This window comes from Adiantum capillus-veneris, chromosome 3 (assembly GCF_014529385.1).
Source record: "Adiantum capillus-veneris isolate H3 chromosome 3, ASM1452938v2, whole genome shotgun sequence".
NCBI classification, from domain to species: domain Eukaryota; kingdom Viridiplantae; phylum Streptophyta; class Polypodiopsida; order Polypodiales; family Pteridaceae; genus Adiantum; species Adiantum capillus-veneris.
The window spans coordinates 29,572,757-29,596,684 of NC_140933.1; positions in this window are offsets into that span (position 1 = coordinate 29,572,757).

Below are 23,928 nucleotides of genomic sequence, written 5' to 3' on the forward strand. Positions count from 1 at the left end.
TTGCGGTGCATCTTCTTGGTTGTGACAAAATCTCTCTTGCGTCTTAGTTCGCATACCATAACTAGGTGGTGCCCCTATCTTGTTTGGGTTTGTTGTTGTGTTGTGCTTGTGGTTGCCCCAGCCCCAATTGAGCAACACAGGAGCCTTGAGGGGTGTTTAGAGGTCGCCTCTCTTGTTGCCCGCTCAGGACCGCCTAAGTAGCTGGCGCATTTGTCAACCCAAAGGACATAACCAAAAACTCTTAGTGTCCGTGTTTGGAATGCAGTCTTGGATATATCCGCAAGCCTAGTGCATACTTGATGATACCCTGACCGTAAGTCAATCTTTGTAGAGATGCAAGCGTGGGTGAGCTTACCAAAAATCTCATCCACTCCTGGCAATGGGTACTTGTTCTTGTATTTTTTCTTAAAAAATAAGATGGGAGAAGCCCATGGTGAGGAATTGGGTTGGATAAAATCTCTACTGAGATAGTCAGCAAGTTGACGTTCCACCTCAACAGCCTCAAAATGGCTCATTTTGTGGTTTACTTATTGGTTTACTGAGTGCAACAACCACATCTATGCGATGATGCATAGCCCCTGTAACCCTGGTGGTAAATCATCTGGAAATACATCTTTATATTGCATTAATAATTTCTTTAAACTATTAGAAACATTTGCCTATTCAAGAGAGAGAGAAGTAACCATAGATGAAATAGAAGAGAGAGAGAAGCATGCGGTGTTGAGGAATTGTCAAGTAAAACATGATCAACATGTGAAAGAAAATGACACATGGAGTAACACAAAAAATATTCTTTTTTTTTATTATGACAAGTGAGATTCATAAGATCAATTGTACAGTGGCAAAGAATGCACATCCTTCTCTCCCAACAACAACACGTGCATGCCATTGAATTTGAACATTAAGCTATTGTGCTCATAGCTATGCTTAAGTGATGTTCCTAGACTATGTAACCACTCTTGACCCAGTACCACATCTTCCCGCTCCATATTCATAACCTAGAAATTCAAGGATGTATAATACCCTTGAATTTCCAATGACACATCTTTCACTTGAGTATCCCACACCTCGGCATCATGTTCGTTCATCATCGCTACCTTGTAACGGTGGGAACTTGGAGTTCGAGGTAGCTTGAGCCGTTTCACTAACCTATGGTTAATGAAATTGTGCAAAGCGCCATTGTCCACCAAGATCTTTACCTTGTGCCCTTGGATGGACCCATGCATATGCACCAACTCATGTGAATCGAAGGTCGGCTTCCACATGGAATCCGTGATACAACATTCATGCACCACTTCCATGTGTGTTACATCCACATTGGAGAAACAAGAGGAGCACTCATGTGTGATGCTCTCTCTTTTCCTTGGGCAATATATTTCCCCTTGGGATAATCCTTTTTGTCATGCCTACACCATGTGCATTGCTCTCTCTTTTCCTTGGGCAACATATTTCTCCTTGGGATAATCCTTTTTGTCGTGCCCACTCTCTAAGCATGTGAAACATAGTTTTTCTTTTTTAGCCTTCTCAATATCTTCAGTTAAGAGAGGATCCCTAGACCCCTTGGGTTTCGTAGAGGCCTCCGATGCACCTACTATTAAAATTTCTTATTGTGCCCATGTTGTGTGTGTGCATTTGCATGTGTAGGTACTAGTGGTAGGCACGTGATTATTATGTAGTGGTCTCTCATTGGGATCATCATGAATAGGAGCTTGCGCTATAGCCTCCTCACACGTCTTGGGATCCTAAGTCTTGACATGCTTTTTAAGCTCACTTGTCAGACCACAAATAAACCCACGCACCTATTGAAATGTATCTAACTCCTCTGAGAATGAAATCATGGTAGTGCGAGATATATTCCAACAATTTTTTATGCTAACACATAGAACATTTATCCCAAGTAGACCAATTTATGTCCGCTTCATTTGTGGGTAGAAATTATGTTCTAAATACAGCCTCAAAGGCTACCCAAGTTTGTGGTATAATGCCCTTCTCCTTGAGAGACATCCACCATTTCTAGGCCTCACATCATACTTGTTTGTAGTGCCTAACTATATTCAGAGTGCGTCGCAGATCGTGAATCCCACCCATTTACTAAGGAATATATTCACCATATCTTTATGTGTTGTCTTTCTTCCCCCCTAAAAATTGGTGAACTTGTATTTTTCAACAAATCCTCCACCTCTTTTTGGGTGAGAGAGTGTAGAGAATCTGAATTGGGACCCTGTCTGTGATTGGTGTTACCATATACATGTGGTAGTGATGTGTGTGAACACACTAGGACCGTCGGGCCATTTTTTCCCTCTTTAGGAGGTTTTTTCCCCCGTGCATTGTATATACGCCCATCACTCTAGGGCTATCTATCTTTCCATTGCACACTTAGTAATACACTCTCTATCGTGTGCCTTGAGCTTCCTTCGTCTTCTCCAAGCTGTGTGTGTTTCTCTACAACCCTAATTCCAACAATTGGTATCAAAGCAGGTCACGTCCTCCCGGGCTTAGTCGCCAGCTGCTCCAGCACACGCCTGCTCACTTTCTCCGATTTCAATAAGCTTTGGCGAGCGTTCGCAGGTCGACAAATATTTTGGGAGAACTTGTAGAGCTCTGTCTGCGCAAAATTTTGATTTGGGCTCATTTCGGCCTCTGTTTCCACTACAGGCAGTACTGCACAGGCTATTTCGTCATTTTGTGCAGAATTTCTATCAGTGCCGTTTTCTGCATAACAGGTGCCTTATAGTCTTCTACGGTTTGTGCTATATAGCACAGGTTGTTTCTGCTCGTTTCTCCTATTTTCGGGCAGTTTTCACATCAGGTGCAGCATTTACCATGGCTGACAACAACAACACAGATGTGTTCAAGAAGTTTGCTACTGAGGACAGGTTGGATGGGGACAACTACCCTATGTGGGCTTATATGATGCAACATGTTCTTGTGTCAAAGGGTGTCTGGAACATTGTGCAGGGCATTGATGTACGTCCTAGTTCTGAGGATGTAGGCGATGTTGAGGATGTTGCAAGTCTTGCTGCAAGGATTGCAGCTGTTAGAGTTGTTTTTCCTACAGCAGAACAAGCTGGTTGGGATGTTAAGGATGCGCAGGCTCATGCATTGATTGCGTTGTCTATGAAGCGCACCATTGTTCCTCACATCCGTTTAGAAAAATTTGCAAAACAAGCTTGGGATATTCTAGCAGGTCTTTATGCAAGCCGCAATGAGGCTAAAATTGCTTTGCTGCGTAAAGCGCTGGAGTTTAAGATTATGCATGCAGGTGAAGTCATTTCAGACAGTTCCCTTGTGCAGACTGTTCTTGATCCCTTACCAGATTCCTACCAGACTTTTGCTAGTACTTGGAGACTGATGACCCAAGGAAATGCTGAAGTTGTCAAGTTTGATGCATTATGCACATTCCTGTTGCAAGAGTCACTTTCTAGAAAAAACAGGACTAGGCAGCGTACAGTTGAACAGGCTTGTATTGCTTCTCAAAGAAAGGGTGGTAACAGTAATGCAGCCACTTCTTATGGTTCTGTTGCGAGTGGCAAAAATTCTGTTCCTAATGCTTTTGCTGGCAGTACTTCGTCCGGCAATTCTGGTGATAAGGGCAAAAAGAAGATGCATTGCCATTATTGTAAAGCCAATGATCACTTGATCAAGTCATGTCCTAAGTTGAAGTCCAAAGAGGCTAAGAAGAAAGAGGGTGGTTCCACTGCAAATGCTGGTTCCACTACAAATGCAGCCATTGTTGAGTCTTCTGTGAAAGGAGACTGTGTTGCTGATGTTGATGCAGAATGGGCTTTTAGCGCAGAGTGCACTTACAATCCTGCTGTCCATGATGCATGCTTGTCATTTGCTGCAGATTCACATGTGTGGTATTTCGACAGTGGTGCTACAAAGCACATTACCTCACATCGTGAATTTTTTACCTCTCTCGAGTCTGTCCCTCATGGGAATTCAGACACTTGTGCCAACAACGCCTCTTATCCAGTTCAATTGGAAAGATTGTGCTCACTGTTGCTAATGACAGTTCCTTCACACTTGTTGATGCACTTTATGTACCTGGGATCAAGAAGAATCTCTTGTCTGTATCCGCACTTGCTAGACTTGGACTTGTAGTCAAATTTGTGGATGACAGATGTACAGTTCATGATCTCAGTTTTGGTGATCAAATTGTTGCATCTGGGCTTTTGTGCCGTGGGCTGTATAAGCTCCCTTTGTATGACAAGTGTGGAAAAAATTTTGCAAATACTGTTGCAGATTCAAGGGCTATTTCAGATGCAAAACTTTGGCATGCACGTTTTGGTCATCTGAATTTTGCCAGTTTTCCAAAGGATGGTTTAGTTCGGGCCACATGTAGGTTGCAGCTTGTGCATAGTGATGTTTGTGGGCCCATGCAAACTCCGTCCTTGGGAAATTACCTATACTTCGTGACTTTCATTGATGATTACTCTAGGCATGCATGGGTATTTCCGCTTAAAGCAAAGTCCGAAGTTTTTATGTGCTTCAAACAATTTCTGGCTATGGCTGAAAATGTCTCGAAATGTACTATGGGCACCCTCCGTTCCGATCGAGGGGGGGAGTATATGTCTCATAAATTTAATGCATTTCTAGCTAGTCGTGGGATAAAAAACCAATGTATAGTGCCTTATACACCTCAGCAAAATGGTGTTGCTGAGAGGAAAAACAGGTCACTGACGGAAATGGAACGATGTATGGTCAAAAGTCAAGCTTTGCCGCATTCTTTTTGGCTTGAGGCCATCATGTGTGTCACTTATGTACTTAACAGGTGTCCTACGAAAGCTTTGCAGTCTATTACTCCATATGAAGTATGGCATGATAGAAAGCCTTCTATTGAGCACATGCGTGTTTTTGGTTGTTTGGCATATGCTTTGGTGCCACAAGTGCAGCACAGAAAATTGGATGATAAGGCTATCAAATGTAATTTTGTTGGTTATAGTGCTGAAAACCAAGGTTACAGGTTGTATCATCCGCAAACAAAACGTATTCTGGTTTCACGGGATGTAGTGTTTGTGGAAGATTTTGTTCATCCCTTGTTGTCATGTACTAGAGACAGTAATGTAAGCTCACGGGACATTTATGACACTTTGTTGCCTCTTTTCAGTGGTGAAAATAAGAATGTTAGTTCCAATGAGGCAAATGTACAGCCTATGGGAGTTTTGGAAAATGTTTTAGATCATCCTATTACTGATGCAGATGTACATGATGTACTTGATGAGGAAAGGGCTGAAAATGAACAGGCTAGAGGTATGCCAAAATGGTTGGTGCACACTTTGCGTGACAGTAAATTGGATGCACCTTTGACTAGTCGTACTCGTTCAGGCTCTCGCCATGCATTTTATGCATCAGATTGTTATGCTTTGGCTGTGTCTAGCTTACATGATGTTGAGGAGCCTTTGACTTTTGATGAAGCACAAAATTCTGAAAATTGGATGGTTGCCATGCAATCAGAATATGATGCACTTATAGAAAATGACACATGGACTTTATGTGATTTGCCTCCTGGAAAAAAGGCCATTGGTACGAAGTGGGTTTACAAGTTGAAACGCAAGCCGGATGGTGAGATCGATCGCCATAAGGCTTGACTTGTTGCAAAGGGTTATGCACAACAAAAAGGCATAGATTATGAAGAGACTTTTGCTCCCACTTGTCGTATGACTACTGTGCATTTTCTATGTGCATTGGCAGCTCATTTTGGTTGGGATGTACATCAATCATACATTGTTACTCCTTTCTTGAATGGTGACATATTTGAGGAAGTTTATGTAACGCAGCCTTGCGGTTTTGTCATAAAAGGACAAGAGGACAAAGTGTGCAAATGTAAGAAGGCTTTGTATGGGTTGAAGCAATCTCCTCGTGCTTGGTATGAGAAAGCTGACACTCATTTGGTCAAACAAGCCTTTCATGACAGTCCAGCAGAAAGCACATTGTATGTAAAGCGTGAGGGTGATGTACTTCTCATTGTGGTTCTTTATGTTGATGATTTGCTGATCACTGGACCAAATGAGGGACATATTGCTAAATTTAAGGCTGATTTGAATGCTACTTTCAAGATGAAAGATTTGGGATTGTTGCATCATTACTTGGGTATACAGTTTAAGCAGTGTGATGGTGGTATTGGCTTGTGTCAAAAAAGTTACATAGAGACATTGCTATGTAAGTTTGGACTTGAGGATTGCAAACCTATTGCCACTCCCATGGAAATAGGTTTGAAGTTGAGTCTACATGATGCTGGTGATCCTGCTGATGTCACTCTTTACCAAACTATTGTTGGCTACCTCATTTATGTATGCAACACGAGGCCAGATATTCAGTTTGCAGTCTCACAGGTCAGCAGATTTAATTTATGCATAGCATTGGCAGGAAGTCAAGAGGATTTTCCGCTACCTTAGTGGCACTTTACATCTTAGCTTGTTTTATCCCAAGGGGGGATCATTGCCGCCAGTCTTACATGCTTTCTCGCACTCAAATTGGGTTGGTTGTTTTGACATGCGAGTGTCCACAAGTGGTTTTTGTTTCATGCTTGGCAGTTCATGTATATCATGGTTGAGCAAGAAGCAACCTACTGTGGCCACTTCGAGTTGTGAGGCTGAGTACAGGGCAGTCTTCACAGCTACGGTTGAGTGTGTATGGCTCAGACGCCTTATGGCTGATTTGGGTGTTGGACAGGACACTGCCAACACTATCTACACTGACAATCAGAGCGCATTGGCAATTGCGAGGAACCCAGTTTTTCATGCTCGCACAAAGCACATTGAGGTGCATTACCACTATGTCAGGGAGAGGCTCTCAGCAGGAGAGATCAGCTTGGCGTATGTGCCAACACACGACAACCTTGCAGATCTTTTCACAAAGGCATTGTCTTGTGAGAAGCTTGAAGCGTTCCGCAAAGCTTTGGGCTTACTCCCCTTTGTGGACCGATCATGTCCTCAGGGCATGGCACTTCCCTTTACTCATGTGCCAGCTCTCGTTCACCGCATCACTCCAGGGGGGATTTGTTACCATATACATGTGGTAGTTATGTGTGTGAACACACTAGGACCGCCGGGGCATTTTTTCCCTCTTTAGGAGGTTTTTTCCCCCGTGCATTGTATATACTCCCATCACTCTAGGGCTATCTATCTTTCCATTGCACACTTAGTAATACACTCTCTATGGTGTGCCTTGAGCTTCCTTCGTCTTCTCCAAGCTATGTGTGTTTCTCTGCAACCCTAATTCCAACAATTGGAGCCTTGCTCATGCATATGTGTGCCAACAGAGCCCTTGGTGTGTTGTTGCATATATTGTACTAAATATGATAGTTTAGTAACATTTTCATTCAAACGTGCAAAATGTTTCTCTATCATAGAGATATGTGTTTATAGTGCATGAAACTCTTCTATATCAAGCATCTCATAGCTATCATCCGGTCCTAGTATCGTGCGGGTACCCTCCATGAGAGTATCTGACCGTGGGGCAACATCAGGTGGGTTTCGCATAGAGTGCTCAAAATAAAATGCATGATTCATGTTAAAATCCGAATCCATGGTGGTGTTCTCTATGCTTGCAAAAGAATGGAAGATACCTTATCTCCAATCTAGTCAAATGAGAATAATTTGAAGCTCTTGTGCTTGGCCGTGCCAATTAGAAACTGCCAGTAGATGGTGTCGAGGCCGAATAGAAGTCCGTATCCTTCTTGAAATCACCTTGATTCTTTACCAACTTGCTACACTTGTCCGGGAAAAACGTGTCTTGTCCAATCTACACATCAAAATGTGGATTGCACCACTTTATTGCTTGCAGTATGCGCGTGTTATTGGCTGATGAAACACATCGGCGTATATCTCCCCAATTGTCGATTATGTTGAAAATTGATAATTAGGGCTCTTAGAGTATGTTGCAATTGGCTCAAGAATGTTGTAATTTCAAAGAACTTTGTGAAATTTGGATTGCCCTTGATCCTTAGCCTTGGCTGCTTGTGCCTTCTATGCCCGACTTTTCTTGCCTATGGTAAATAGAAGAAGATGAAGGGGGGGGGGGGGGGGGGGGGGGGGGGGGGGGGGGGGACTTTCCGTGGGCACCCTTCCTTAGTTAATTGGCCCCAAAATTTTCCCTTGGTGGACAGCCAATGAGAAAAATTGGGCACCCTGTGCAAACCCAAAGCAATGGTGGGCTCTATTTGCAGCGTAGCCGAGAGAGAGAGAGAGAGAGAGAGAGAGAGAGAGAGAGAGAGAGAGAGAGAGAGAGAGAGAGAGAGAGAGAGAGAGAGAGAGCACTCCGTTGCTTGCCCATTGGAATCTTTCACCCTATCGTCCTAGTTATATGCCCTTGGCCATCTGCCCTTAGGATTCCCTATCCACACCTAGGCAGTCGGCCCTTTGCTAGCCCTTAGCTTGGGTTGTGAACCCCCTTGGTTTCCCTTGGCCTTACATCCACCCAAAATTTTATCTTGATCTTCTATGGCATTATGCTAGTGGGCAATTACTCCCCTTGATCAAGACATGGAGTGCTTTAGTGACAATCCAATTCAAGATATAGATCTCTGGCTCAATAATGACCACTTGGAAATCCAAAAATTAAGGTCATTGTGCACAGTTTAGCAAGTGAGGATAGGCCTAAAAAATGAAGACATCAGACTACCTGCCTCATCTATCTTTCAACTAGATGGAAGATAGGTATATAAATGTTACTTCTTTTGCATAATTGCTTAGATCTTGATATAATCATTAGTTTTCCTGTTCCTTGTAGGTACCAAGAAGGAACAAGAAGAAAGTCACTTGCAAAGATGTGTCAGCTAGTGTTTGACTTTAATACCATGTTAAATTTGAGGTTTTTTCCACATGCATGAAGGGTCTGAAGTTATCCTACATCTTTTTCCAAGCTAAAGCATGCTCCCTATTTGGAGCCCTACTAACCTACTAATATTGTTGGCAGATTGTATCAATTATAACACAATGACAATTTGTACAATATATTTTCATATCAATGACAAATACTTGTTTGGTGTAAATGTCTCACCTTGTTGATTTCCTTTTCCATTTGTTTGGTGAAAATGTCTCATCTTGTTGGTTTTCATTAATATTTGTTGTCATTGTCATTCCCTCAATATTGTACGAATTTTATCTTCCAATTGCTTCACAACTCTATAAATAGTCAACCATGTTTTAAACATGCCTAGAGATATGGGTAAGGATTTTGGATCCTCTTCCTCACTTCCTATAAGCAAGAAGGAGAAGAAAAAAGAGATAAAAGACCATGAATATGAGAAGGTAGAAGAGGAAGTAAAAGAGAAGGTTGAGGTAGACTCTGAGCTTTTTTTCTGCTATTTCCACATACTTAAAAAAACTCCCCCCATAGTTGGCATATTATATAGGCCCTTCAGGTGTAGGGTTGGAAGATGGCATGGATTATGATTTGAGCCTTGACATGCTACTATCAAAACAACTGGACTGTGAAAAACATGCGGATACAGATGCAAGGGCTATCACAATTATAACAGAAACTAAAAGACTATATTGGGAGATACATGAGAGCTGGAGGCAATGAAGGTTGTAGAACTTACAAGGGATGTAATGTTTTCTCTTTACAAAAAATATTGGTTCTCAAGGAGAGAATATGTAATGTTTTCAAAAATTCTCTGAAGGAGAGAATACATAGGAAGTAAAAGAGAAGGTTGAGGTAGACTCTGAGCGTTTTTTCTGTTATTTCCACATACTTAAAAAAACTCCCCCCATAGTTGGCATATTATTTAGGCCCTTCAGGTGTAGGGTTGGAAGATGGCATGGATTATGATTTGAGCCTTGATATGCTACTATCAACACAACTAGACTGTGAAAAACATGCAGATACAGATGCAAGGGCTAGCATAATTATAACAGAAACTAAAAGAATATATTGGGAGCTACATGAGAGCTGGAGGCAATGAAGGTTGTAGAACTTACAAGGGATGTAATGTTTTATCTTTACAAAAAATATTGGTTCTCAAGGAGAGAATATGTAATGTTTTCAAAAATTCTCTCAAGGAGAGAATACATATTGTTTACAAAAGGTTTTCTATTTACAAAATGTTGGTTCACAAAATGTTTTTGGGAGTTCTAGGAGTCCTAAGACTCTTCCTTGTGCTGACATCTTGTGTTCTTCTTGGGCACTTTCTTGGTGTGTTTGGATCTTCTTCTTTCTTTTTGTCCTCCTTAGGCTCTGGCTCTTTTGATGTCTTAGACAAGGCTTGGAAGAGCTTGCAAAGTCAAACAAAACTAAAGAAGGCTTAAAAGATGAGGCTGAGAGGGTTTATTGGCTCTTCCATGACATGACTGGTATGGGGATTTCTAGACATGTAACCTCTTTCGAACATAATAAAGGACTCAAAACTTTGGTTCTCTTTATATAATGTTTTCTTTACAAAATGTTCTCTTTACAAAATGATTAGCTAAACATGTACTCTTGAATGATTTGGTGTTCAAAACAACTTTCTCCCTGTGTTTTGGGTTTCCTTGTAGAGGGAGGATGGTTTCTAGGGCTCTTTCAAGGGATTGCAGAGGGTGGATGATTCTTAAGGCTCATTTACTTGGGCTCCTCTTGCTTCTCGCTGTATCTTGCCCTTTATTCTCTTCCTTTGTATCCTACTTCTTTGAATCATCTTACCCTGCCAACTCTTCCTTCATATCCTCTTAATCTAAATTATATTGCCTTGCCTTCTCTTTCATTGGTTCCTCATGATTAACCCTTTTCTCCTCCTCATCTACATTGGCGTCATCACCTACCTCCTATGTTGCCTCCCTATTTGCCTCATCACCTACCTCCTTTGTTTACTCCGTATTTGCTTCTTCCATATTTGCCTCTTCTTCTTCTTCAAATTTTTCATGTCTTGGTCGGGAAATTGCCTCAAAGTCCATATTTTTAGAATCTTCAACCTTGTAAATAGGGTCCTCTTTTTGTTCTTTCTTCTGTTTCTCACTTTCTTGTTTGTCCTGCTTCCTCCTTTTATCTTCCCCTGCTTGTTTACTTGACTCTCCCTCCTTTCTCTTCTTTGGTGGTTTATTTGCTTCAGTATCATCTTCCTCTTGTAAAGGCTTGTTCACCTTAATCATATACTTGATAAGCTTGAACCTTGTAAACCAACCATGCCTATTCTCATAGAACTTCCTTGATATCTATCAAAATAAATGATATATTCTAGAGGCATTGAGAAATGCATCATAGTATTTAATTTGGAGACATTTCACCTCAGCGTCTTTGTTTTCCAGGTAGTAAATGTATTTAAGCATTAGCTTTCTATTGGTTATTTTCCTCCATCTACAGGGAAAACTTTTGTTTTGGAGTGGATTCTATTTTCAATTCTTGCTTTCAATGGTTGGATAAATTTGAATTGCACATACTTAAACAAAGGTATAAATTTTCTCTCTGGGACATTACCTAGGCATTTACACACTTTATATCCTACATCATTTATGAAATTGGTAGGAAATGCTCCAACACATCAATTAACCTTCTAGAAGCTCAAAAATTAAGAAGAGAAAAAATAATAAGAAAAAATGCATAACATTATATGATAATCCAAGTTGAAGGCACCACTTACAATCTTGGTTGTCCATGCTTGCCCATCAAGGGATCTGCAAAGTAGCATCTCCTCCTAGTAACATCAAGCAATATCAAACTCCAGTGACCATTGTAGAAGGTCATGGTGTAAGACATATCATTAACCAAAAAGGAAAATAAAGGTAATAAAAAGCAGGGTTTTACTTATCATGGTATGGGATGATGAAGACCTCACAAACTCTTAAATCCATATGCCTTCTCCACTTGGTAAGGTCTCTAACAGCTTCTTTTGTCCTAAGAAAGTGACAAATTGAAGGGTCAACCACCTCTACCTTCTCCTGGACATTCAAGGGGAAGTCATGCACCATAAGCCTATTTGAGGAAAGAAAATAGAGTTTTTAATTCAAGATACATAGTATTAACGTCACAATATGCAGTACTTGGAGAAACCTCATTGTAGAGTATACAATTGGATCATTGATCTCAAGGGTCCAATTAGATAGAATTCTTAGGCTCTCTGCATCTAGGGTCACATAGTCCTCTCTATTGTATGTGACCTCTCTATTGCATGGATCCTTTGGCAAGAAGCATGAGACAAGAAATCCATTTGGGTTAAGTGAAGGGACCATTTGGTTGACTTGCCTCTCAAGAACTTCTAAACTTTCTTTTGTCTCATTTTTCTTCCCTTTCTTATCAACATATTTACTATCAAAGGTAACTTCTTCAATCTTTACATCTGGCTCTTGAGGCTTCGTCCATGGAGGAATGTTGAGAATGTCGTATGCCTTCTCATCATGCATTGCTACTGGCTCTAGAATCTTGATGAATCTTTACTTTAATCTTCTCACAATAATCAAATCTTTGTCCATGAGAGTGACCCTATGGGCATGGAAAACACAAATATAAGAGTCTTGCATGAGCTCAATGAGAAAGTCCTCAACAGCTTCTTGAAGACATCCGCCATCTCATGTCAATTTGTGCTCGTTTGGAATCTGTCTACACAACCTTTGAAAAGAAATATTTGGAATGGCCATGTAGAATAACAAAAGATCATTTTGAGTTTTTGAGAAAAAAATACTACTTTTAGTGCCTTGAAAGTATCAAGAGTAGTAAATAAACATTGGGCTCTAAACCTACATATAAAAAAATAAAAAAGAGATTGATATATTTTTATTTTTAATATGCATAAAATAGTGATGGATTATGATGAAAATATCGTTATAATTTATCTTTGTTTTAGCATACATATATTAAAAATAGAAAAGAGATTGAGCTCTTTCTATTTTTAATATACATCAAATAATGGTAGTGTATATGATGAAAATCATAATCTATCTTTATTTTTGTATAGTTGTTAAATATACCATACTAGCCTACTAAGTCTCTTTATCACATAGTGATTTTAAAAGCATCTCTTAGTACATTGAGTTACCTTTTAGATGGTAGATTAAAAAAAAAAAATACATATGCTCTTACTTCTAGATAGGCTTAGAATTATCTAATTCTCTAGTGTCTAGAGTTTATGAGATAAAAATTCAATAAAAATTGTATTGCTTATAGGCTATCAATTGATAAGTTTATCAATCAATATACATTAATATTATTTGAAATTTGTGAATAATTTGAGTATTTATGAATAATATTTCATTATTCATATCATTTTCATTATTTGAATTGCTTTATGCAACACAACAAGCTCTCTCTCTCTCTCTCTCTCTCTCTCTCTCTCTCTCTCTCTCTCTCTCTCTCTCTCTCTCTCTCTCTCTCTCTCAGAGAAGTTAGAGACACCTTCTTCTCTTGCCATTGTTATTGAAGATTTCTTCAAAACCCACTTTGGCATGTCCGGAGTTATGGTCTATGGAGCACATAGAGTGGGGAAGCAAGGAGCTCCTCGCTCGGGAGAACGGCCAATTGTATGCACCATGCCGGATGAGACCAAGCGAAAGATTATCCTTGATAATAGTTGGATCTATTTGAGGGATACAAAATGTTTTGTATGTGAAGATCGCACTATTAAGCAACAAAATATGCGTCGCAAGGCATATGAGGAAAAGAATAATAAAAACAAGGAGATCTCTCATGAAGAAAATGTGCCCAAGGAGGAGGCAAGTCTCTCAAGAAAATAGGGATGCGTGACCTATGAGACCGAGTTACAATTGAAAATATGCTTTTGGAATTGTAATGGATACCCATGGAATGCGGGGGTTGGCATTGATGAACTAACAAGCAAAGCCGATGTTGTACTTCTTGTTGAAACTTGGGAGCATGATACACAAAGGATTAACGGCTTGGAGGATTACAATGTACATTCATTGATGTGGTCAAAGAATCTCAAGCAACGAAGAGGACAAGGAGGGTTAGCATGTATGGTTAAGAAAGGATTGGAAGATTTTGTATCAATTGTGAAAGATGAAAAAATATATTCAAATTCCAAGATGTGCCCAAGGTAGGCATATTGGTTACATAATTATTATTCATTTTTTGTTTGTAGATTCACTATTTATAAAAGCCTAAGTTTTTTTTGCCAGATATCTTATGATGTAGATTTTTAAACACAAATCCAAGGGTTGATGAATTATGGCCCAAGGAATGCGACCATGCCAACAAAATTAAATAGTTTTCTAAAAAGTTCTAATAAATATTATACATTGCCACTTTTTCTTAATTCTCATATATGTTATGAACCTTATTGCAAGCTCCTCATAGAAAAAAATTGAGTCAAATTTAGTAAGGGAAAGTCACATTTGTACCATTTTAATTCTTTAACTTGCTCAATTCACTTGAGGTGTGCATCCTTAAATCTTACCATGCATGGCTACCCCAACTACCACATCATCTTTTCCATAAAACACTAGAAAATAAATTTATCCTAGTGTAGATAATTTAATCAAATATTTATTATAGTAAATATAATATAATAATATATATATGTAATAATTAATTAGATTTTATAAGTATAGATTAATATGAAAATGATATGAAATCAATTTAATTGAATAACCAATATACAAAATAAATTAAATATAATTTTTTTGAATACTTATGTGGAAAAAAGAATAAGATAAATGATAATTTATTTTATATATATAAAATTTTAAAATATTGATGTAATCTTATCATGATTTATCTTCATTAGATTACATTACAAAGTACATGTACATAAACCCTTTTTTTAAAAGCTCACTTCATTTGTGTATGTGTGAGTTTTGGAACTCTCCATGCCTTATTGATTAAATCACTAGCTATTCTAACATTCATTTCCCTAACAAAGCATGGGTTCATAGTCCCAAAGGTCTCAAAAGCATGATAAGTAGCATAAGGATTCCATCCACAAAGTCTAAAACACAGAAGTGATTGCTCTCACAGAAGAAAATAGGCAAAAAGCATCCAGGAGCACAAGCAATGCTCCCAATGTTCAAGAGCAAAGCTGCGCAAGGCTATGGTGGAGGAGTCCCTTACCCTCCCTATGAATGAAGCTTGAAAGGTTGTTCCCATCTTTTTTGGAACATGGAATTTCTTTTCTCCCTCTTTTTCCCACACATCCTCTTTCACCCCCTTCTTGAGTCCATGTACTATTCAGATCACCACCTATAGTGCACTAGCAAATGTGAAACTAATTGGTGAGGTCACTCCACCCGTAGTGGGTGTTTTTGGCTAGATTGGTGTCACTAGTTGCAAAGAATTTTAGCACTGCATCAACACATTGTAACTACTTCATTTCTTTGATTGGACCTTATTCAAATCCAAGTGGAGCACCCTTTTGGAGTTGGCATGGAGGCACATGCCAACCCTTCTTTAGCTTTTGAGCCTTCTCCTTTGTTGTTGCTCCACACACTTAGCATTTTGGGGACTAAATATTGTGCATGCATCACTACATAGATGTACTTCAGTGACATCAATCTTCCTTCACATACTTGGCTTCTTGAGCAGTTGTCAAGTTAATCTCATGCCATTGAGGCCTACGCACCTATTGAGATCCATAGTTCGAGGACCTGCAGAGCCACTGTGATAATTGTAGATAGTGCATGTGATCTTACATCACTTTATCTAGGATAGGCCCTAGGGATGCACTTGCAACTCATTACACACTCATCGCAACAGTTGTAAGTGCATCCATTATAGAGGTATTGCTCAAGCGACTTCTCGTGTGATATTTTTGTTGGCCCACCTTGTGTGGCGTTCACCTTAGGAGACAACAATTTGATTTGCAACATGGTAGTGGGTGTGCTCCCTGATGCTCACACATTTGGATCCACATCCCATGAGCAAGCTCATAGGTCAATTTGGGGAGGAGAATGGTCATGCCTTGCTAGACTTCAAAAAGACAAGTTTGACATAGGGTTTGGCCATAAGCAATATATAGAGCATTGTGCTTGAATTCTTAAGATCGCGATTCTTAAGATCATGTAGACAAATCTTCCATGCATTCTAGGACATCCACCCTGAGAATATTATTGGTCAATGCACCTTTGAGACATGCAAGCCTTGGTATGTGTGCTTCATGCACGATCAAGAAACTTTCTCTTGCAAATATCATGTGTAGTTCTAAATAATGTATGATCTGTTGTGTGCTCTTCCTAGGTATGTTGGTGAGGTCCCAATGGAGCCACAAGCCTTCATTATAGGTATTATTCAAGCCACTTCTTATGTGTTATATATTCATTGGCCCACCTTGTGTGATGAGCACCTTAGGACACAACGACTTGATTTGGAGCATGGTGAGGATCTTTAGATGAGTAGTGGGCATGCTCCTTGATGCTCAAACTTTTTGGATCCATGTCTCATGAACAGATTGTCAAGGAGTTGGAGAGGTCCCAATGGAGCCACAAGACTTCATTATAGGTATTACTCAAGCCACTTCTTATGTGTTATATATTCATTGGCCCACCTTGTGTGATGAGCACCTTAGGAGACAACGACTTGATTTGGAGCATGGTGAGGATCTTTAGATGAGTAGTGGGCATGCTCCTTAATGCTCACACTTTTTGGATCCATGTCTCATGAACAAATTTTCGAGGAGTTGGGACTCAATACTGATAGAATTGAAGGGAACCAGGATTGGATGTGTCTCCTTTAATTGGATTTGGGCTATGTATTTTCAAAGAGTTGTAGTACATTCAAAGGCCCTTCTGTCAAATGCTTTTAGCCAAAAGTAATATCTTCTAGTTTTTTTATGTTGCCATACATTTTTTTGTTTTAGTTTTATCAGCTACTACCATCAATTGTTATCATGTCCCACTTGAAGACCTCCACCAATATTTGTCAAGTTTGGGTTGAGTTCTTGTTGTCCGCGCTCTGATTATTGTTTGAGGGAAGGACACACACCCTGATGTTGTTCTCAAGAAGGGGGGGGGGGGGGATTTTACTCATTATTTCAAATGGTTTGTGGACTCTTCCATGGTCTGCACCAAGCCCATTGTTAGTGGTTTGAATTTGAGCGGGGGATTGTTGGGTTTTCAAACCCATGTGGGACACCTTTTGTCAAAGCACAAATATGCACCAATTTTGTCCACCTAATTATAGATGCATGCATATGGAGTGTCTTATATGTAAAGAGGGGTTCAATAATAAAAATATATAGCATTCCTTTGTTGCTTGCAAGTCACCCTATCCTCTTTCTCTCACCCTCATTCTCTTTTTTTGCACACCCTTTGTCCTCGTGGGGTTCACCTTTTAGACATGTTAATTACCATGTGAGTTCAAATGAACGGGTTTTTAATTGCCATTTTAAAAAATTTTAATAATAGAATTATATTAACAAAAGGGGTTTTTTAATTGACATTAGAGAAAAGCTCGTAAATTTTTGAAGAAAAAGGGGTCATTTTAAGCATGTAAGGAAAGGGTTTTTTTTTAATACCCTTTGAACGCACATTATATGAGTAGTTTCTTAAAGGCGCACCCCCCAAGCCTTTGTCCCATGGAGATACTAGGCTGCATCCCCCATAGTCATGGCCCTCTAAGACAAAGCTAATGGTTCAATGAATGGTTTCCTTTTGTCTTTTATGTTGTGTGGTTTATTGAAGTTGTTATATGTAGTCTTAACTTTTTTTAACATTCTTGTAGGTGGTGATCCTCGTACACGTATTGTACTGGCATGTAGAGGCTTCCAGATAGATAGCTCCAAGGAGTTGCATGTGATTATATGTGAGTACCATTTTTAATTTCGTGATAATTGCTCACACCATGTGCTCACCATGTGCACAATTTGTGTAGCATTGTTTTGAACATCACAATCTTTTCCCCCATGAGCATTACATAACATATTGTTCTTGCTACATTTGGTCAGATGGATGTGGTGTGCAATTCAAAAGCGCACCTAAGTTTTATTAGATTTACAAAGGGCACCATAGTAGTGGTATCCATTGTATTTGGAGCTTCTTCGAGTTAGGACATGTGAAGGGAGAACATGATAGTGTAGGAACTTGTGTAAAGCAGGCTCTTCGTAGGTATCAACTTTGATGGGATAGTGAGCACTTCAGAGATGCTTAACAGTTCATGGAGTGGTGTTCACAACTTGTAAGATAAAAATGTGAGAAAGCGTGCGGAACGACTCCAAGTATAGAGAGACAAAAGGAACGGTGGGACGTTGAATATCCTTAAAGTAGGTAGGGATACACGGGGAGGTTGAGGGGTGATTTAGGTAGAGAAGATGGGACACCAAACGCGTTTCTCTCATATTGAGCTCATCAGTGGTGTGAGTTTTCTTATACAGGTGAAGGAGGTGAATGGGAAGGGCGAGCTGAACAGTGCTCTGCTAGCTTTGAATGAAGCCTTATAAGGTGAGCATGAGCAAGGACAGGCTGAGAACAGGCAGAGCCGGAGGTAAGCAAGAGCGAAGAGGGCTGAGGGCTTACAAGGTGAGCAAGAACCAGGCAAGGTTGAAACAAACAGAGCCTGAGGTAGGTAGGAGCGACGGGGGCTGAGGGCGAGGTTGAAAAAAACAGAGCCGGAGGTAGGCAGGAGCGAAGGGGGCTGAGGGCGTGAGGAGGACCCCGCCTACAAATGTTGAAGCAAGTTGGAGAAGGTGCTGAGCAGAGGGCGTTAGGCAGAAGGTGGGTTAATGAGCGTGGAGTTAGTGTTAAGCAGATTTCGCTAGGCAGAAGGTGTATTAACCAGCGTAAGGGGAGGCCGAGAGCACCAAACGGGCCATGGCGGGGAACGCTGCAGTTATAGAGAGGCCAAAATGCAGTACAGGCTGAGTGTAGGGATTTCACGGGGTTTTTTTTTTTAAGAAACAAGTACCATAATCTCAAGGCTTCAAAAATAATGAAGTACCATAATCACAAGGCTTCAAAAAAGGAGGGATATTGTGTAAATAATTGCACCGTTTGTCAATTCTTTAAGGTAGAAAAACGGCTAGGTGTAAGGTTTACACCGGGGTTTTTTATTTAAAAAATGCAGAATCTTAATCTCAAGGCTTCAAAAAGGAGGGATATCATGCAAAAAATTACACAGATTATCAATTCTTATTGGTAGAAAGAAGGAAGTTTGGAGCATGGGGGAAAGACAAAGGAAAAAGGAGGGCGGGTGGACTGAGAAGAGTTTGAAGATGATTCAAGTATATGTCGCCTTAGCGAGGGAAGGCGAGTGAGAGTGTGAGATTATGCGGAGAGTGCATCGCTTATGCATTCAAAAAAACAATTTGTAACATAAAAATGTGAGAAAGCGTGCGAAACGACTCCAAGTATAGAGAGACAAAAGGAATGGTGGGACGTTGAATATCCTTAAAGTAGGTAGGGATACACGGGGAGGTTGAGGGGTGATTTAGGTAGAGAAGATGGGACACCAAACGCGTTTCGCTCATATTGAGCTCATCAGTGGTGTGAGTTTTCTTATACAGGTGAAGGAGGTGAATGGGGATTTATATAGGGGTAGCTTGAGGTGGATTTTGGGGGGGAAAAAAAGGGAGTTAATGGTAGTGTACAAGTGTACATAGGAAAGATTTAGGGTGGTGTACAAGTTTACCTAGGAAAGAGTTAGGGTGGAAGAGTTAGGGACAAGTGAGTTAATGGTAGTGTACAAAAGTACAAGGTGGAAGAGTTAGGGTAGACATGTTGTACCCAATAGAGTTATGTTTTCGGAGATGATGGTGAGTTGATACCCAAGTTAGTAGGGAGATAGAGGGTGAAAAGAAAGGTCCAGATTTAGGGGAACATAAGAGGATTTTTTAATATCCATTTATATTATTTTTTCATGGAGCTAGTATACCAATTTTTATATTTTTCATGGAGCTAGTAGATCAAAGAAAATTTTATGGGGCTAGCATACCAAAGGTGTATTGGTAGGTGGAGTTGGCTTATGATTTAACAAGGGCTGTAGAAAGAGGTAGGTAAGAGAATGGTGGGGTTTAATTGGCTAAGGTGAGCTCCCAAGATAAGGGAGAAAGGAGTGGTGTTGAGGGAGGAGGGAGAAAGGGCGCTCGAGGGGGGAAAACATGGGTAGATGAGAACAAGATAAGGGATAAAGTGGAAGGGAGGGGCCTAACCAAAAAAGTCCCCTATTTTAAAGGGAAGGGTATTGAAGCAAATTAAACGGAAATTTTCAAATATATATATTTTTGTCAAAGGTGTGTGGTAAGCCAAGTAAGGGAAACGTGTAGCCCATTCAAAGAGTTATGTGAGTCTTCCCGGGTGGTGCAAAGTATGTACAAGCATGCTATGGAGGTTAGGCCCAGAGGTCCAACAGATGGTGGGTCTAGGTAGAACCATGAGTGAGGGGTTGTATTGGCAAGCTGAAGCGATAGGGTTGCTGATACAAAGGGATGGTGATAGCCTTCTGGTGGAGGGAGTGAAAGGTAACTTGAAGGTTATGGGCGGTGGTTTTTTAAGTCAAAGAGTGGGCTCCATGAGGGAGGTGCGATTCTGATAGGTGGCTTTTTTGAACACATAAAGAAGAAAACCTGGTGGATATCCTTTTGCCCTAAGGCGTTAATAGAAGAGATTGCAGATAGCAATGAAACCTTCCAAGGAGCTTTCTCTAATGATAAATCTTTTGAGTTCTGCAAAAATGAAAGCCACTTTTAAGTGTGTAGGGTGCCACGAGATCCATGGGATGTAGTTATAGGCATTTAAGGGTTTTTGGTGGCAGTGAGAGTCTAAAAGGCTTGAGGAGGCAAACTTTGTTCCTTTAAAAAATCCTATGTCGAGGATGGTGGCATGGTTGGGAGCGATGTGGCTAGAGATTTTAATGTGATCTTGAAGTTGTTGGGGTATAAAGCCCAATCTGGTCGCCCAGGTAAGTGGGCGGGCCGCCAGGTATGTACACATGTTCTTTTGTAAAAACCTAATAAGAACTCACTATGCTCTACACATTACAGTAGACCGAGTTCACCATATCATCGTGCTCTTCTTCTCGCACTCTCTCTCGCGTCGCACTTCCGCTCGTACTCCTTCAACTGGTATCAGAGCTCAGATCGAGGCTCGGGGCAGCACTGCAGGAGGCTAGAGTCACCAGCTCAGATTGGAGTGAAATTCGACAGGCAAAGACACGGCCCCAAATCTCGTGGGGAAGCCCAACGGGCATGGTGTTGTCAGAAATTCATTCTAAGGTCATCTCGGCCACCGTTCGGCTTCGACAAAGGTCTGCGCAGGCCATTTTTGACTACGTGGTCTCAGCGAGTGCAGATCCGACTCTGCAAATTTGGGGTTTTCGGCCTACGACTGCAGGTGCTGAGGATATCGACACTCCCAGAGTGTTGATTTGTGGTTGTCTACACATCGAAGGATGGCTCACAGTTCTTGGAGGTGTGTCACATACGACACGGGCGCATCTACACATAGACTGTAGGCGACATCCACTAGTTCATCAGGTAGCTTGTGTTTGCTGCTTGATATTCCAGATTTCATCCTGACATTGCAGGTACTTCCACATGGGATGTATTGTCAGAGATGATGTATGTCTGTTCAGGGTTTGTTGGCTGTGAGTCACGCAGCAAACAACCGCCGCAGCGGTTACAGCATACAGTGGGAAATTTGTGGATGTATGACTTTGTGGGAAGTCTATGTACTGTCAGATTTACTGCAGCCTTTGTTGAGGGTCGAGTGAGGTTTTATTGAGCTGGGGGGTTCTCGAATGTTGAGATCCTTTCGGTGATACAGGTCTTGGAGCGATCCCTCAAGCACCCTTAGATTGGCAGCTAGGATGTATTGACTGTGAGTTAGACAGTTGGGATTGCATCTTTGCTTTACTGCCGTTGAGGCATTGTCGCAGTCTATCCTTACAGGACAGTGACAGCACAGTCAGAGACATTACAGGTGCATAGAAGCAGTAGAAGAGATACACAGTTGGCACTTGTTCATAGTGATTTGTGTGGACCTATGCCTAACCTATCTCTAGGGGGAGCTTCTTACTTTATGACATTTATAGATGATTACTCGAGGAAAGTATGGGTTTACTTTCTCAACCACAAGGATGAAGCGTTTAGTGTTTACAAAACGTTTGTGACACTTGTGGGGAATCAGAGTGGCAAGAAGCTTAAATGCTTACGCACTGACAATGGTGGAGAGTATGTTTCAAAGGCCTTTCAGGACTTTTGTGAGTCAAAAGGTATAAAACGTGAACTTACTGCTCCTTACAATCCTCCTCAAAATGGTGTTGCTGAGAGGATGAATAGGACCATACAAGAGAAGGTCAGAAATATGTTGTCTAATGCACAGCTGCCAAATGGGTTTTGGGCTGAAGCTGTATCAACAGCTGTTCATCTTGTAAAAAGATCTCCTAGCAAGGTTTTGCAGAAGGATTCAGTGCCAGAGATGGTATGGTCAGGCAAAATGCCCTCATACAAGTATCTCAGAGTCTTTGGCTGTGAGGCATATACTCACGTTCCAAAGGAATTTAGGAACAAACTTGAGCCAAAGAGTAGAAAGTGCATCTCTCTAGGCTATGGTAATTCTAGTGAGATGGGGTACAGACTTTGGGATCCCGAATCCAGAAAGGTTGTCCGCAGCAATGATGTTCACTTTAATGAATCCAAATATCATTCTAAACCACAGAGGGTTGAGGAGATTAGAAGAGTTGTCTTCCAAGAAGATGGACCTGCACGTGCAAGAAAAAATGTCAGGGCTCAAGAGGAGCAAGGACAGGATAGAGTGGAACAACAGGTTTTGGCTGAGCCTGAGCCACCTATTGTGCGTAGATCTGGACGTGTCACGCGACCTCCTGATAGGTTTGTTCCATCTATGAACTATGTCATGTTGATTGATTGCAATGAGCCTTCATGTTACAAGGAAGCAGTGCAAATGAAGGACTCCGGGAATTGGCAATTGGCCATGCAGTCAAAGATGACAGCTCTTCAAAAAAAACCAGACATGGAAGCTAGTTAAATTACCACGGGGCAAAAAGGCTCTACCTTGTAAATGGGTTTACAGGTATAAGATCACCACTCATGATAGTCAGCCAAAGTACAAAGCAAGGCTTGTTGCCAAGGGCTTTAAGCAAGAACAAGGCATTGACTTTGATGAAGTCTTCTCTCCGGTGGTCAAGATGACTACATTGAGATGCTTTCTTGCATTTGTTGCCATATTAGATTTGGTGTTGCACCAAATGGATGTCAAGACAGCGTTCTTGCATGGTGATTTAGATGTGGAAATTTACATGCAGTAGCCAGAAGGGTTTGTTGAGAAAGGCAAGGAAGAATTGGTATGCCAGTAGTTAAAGAGTCTTTATGGCTTAAAACAATCACCGAGGGCATGGTACCATAAATTCCACAAGTTTATGCTTTCTCAAGGCTACAAACGTAGTGAGTTCGATCACTTTCTATATACAAAGAAGGCTAAGGATGGCAGTTGGCTGATCCTTATTTTGTATGTGGATGACATGTTGATTCCTGGCAAGCACTTGGAAGAAATTTCAGCTTTGAAGTCAAAGATGGCAAAATCGTTTGACATGAAATACATGGGTGAGGCAAGTCATATACTTATTATGCGCATTGAGAGAGACAGATCAAAGAAGAGAAAGTTTCAATATGGAGAAGGGAAAGGCACTGAGTGTTCCATTGCCACCATATGTGAAACTTAGCAAACAAGATTGTCCTGTGTCTGAGGAAGAACAGGCTGAAATGGATAAGATTCCATATGCGTCTGCACTGGGTAGTTTGATGTATGCAATGATTGCTACTCGCCCAGACATTGCATTTGCGGTGGGAGTAGTAGGTCGATACATGTCAAACCCAGGCAAGAAACATTGGGAGGCAGTGAAAGGAATATTTAGATACCTCAAACCTACAAAGAGTATGTGTATATGCTATGGGAGTCAGGAGCTAAGTGTAAAGGGTTTTACAGACTCAGATTATGCAGTTGACTTAGACAACCGAAGGTCTACGTCAGGGTATGTCTTTACATTGGCTGGTGGAGCAGTATCATGGCGTTCTAGATTACAGGATTGTGTTACTCAGTCTACTACAGAGGCTGA